Below are 832 nucleotides of genomic sequence, written 5' to 3'. Positions count from 1 at the left end.
TTCTGTGACCATTAGCAGACCCAGGGAGGGTTGAAGTGATCAGAATCTTTACAAGGTTATGGTGTATAAACATTGTTAACTGTGGCGAGTGGGATCACCGTCTACCAATGATATCTACGGAATAAAATCTACTCCTGCTTCATCTACTGGGTAGACACGAGTGGTAGACGACCTCTACTCCTTTGTTTCTTTTCTCACACCAAAAGATCAGGTCACGCGTCCACCAAACACTCGTCTGTACGTGTCTCTTTCTAAAAAAATGGAAGTGGCAACACTGTATTACCATGTGGATGAACTACCTAAAAAGGAGAGAACAAACTCAACAAAACATCGTTGTGTGTAAAACCAAGAACATTTTTGAACTCCAATGTAGGCTGTGGATGGAAGAGAAGAAGTGCATCTGCTTCCATGGAAATCCCTTCCTTGAAAGAGGGTTATGTATTAAATGATGTTTATATACACACACTAGCTGACCTTCTCAGCTTAGAAAAAAAAAACATAAGAACAACTTAGGCGCTAAATCTCTCTCCAAGCACACAAAGACACACACTTGCATATATACACCTCTCGGTAACAAGGACACATGCTACAAAACAACGATGTGGAATATAGAATTTGTAGAGCATATACACAATACAATATCCGAGTCTCTTTAACTTATAACTATTTTACATAAAAAACGTTTTAGCATGCGCACGATACAACAATCATGATTATCAAAATTATCCATCTCTTGCATACAAATACCAACAAATAAGGATAAAACACACACATATTCTGATGGTCTCTTGCAACATGTGTGGACTGCAATCCACCTTAACTTGTCACCTGC

This window comes from Penaeus monodon, chromosome 33 (assembly GCF_015228065.2).
Source record: "Penaeus monodon isolate SGIC_2016 chromosome 33, NSTDA_Pmon_1, whole genome shotgun sequence".
NCBI classification, from domain to species: domain Eukaryota; kingdom Metazoa; phylum Arthropoda; class Malacostraca; order Decapoda; family Penaeidae; genus Penaeus; species Penaeus monodon.
Note: the sequence above shows the minus strand (reverse complement) of the source record.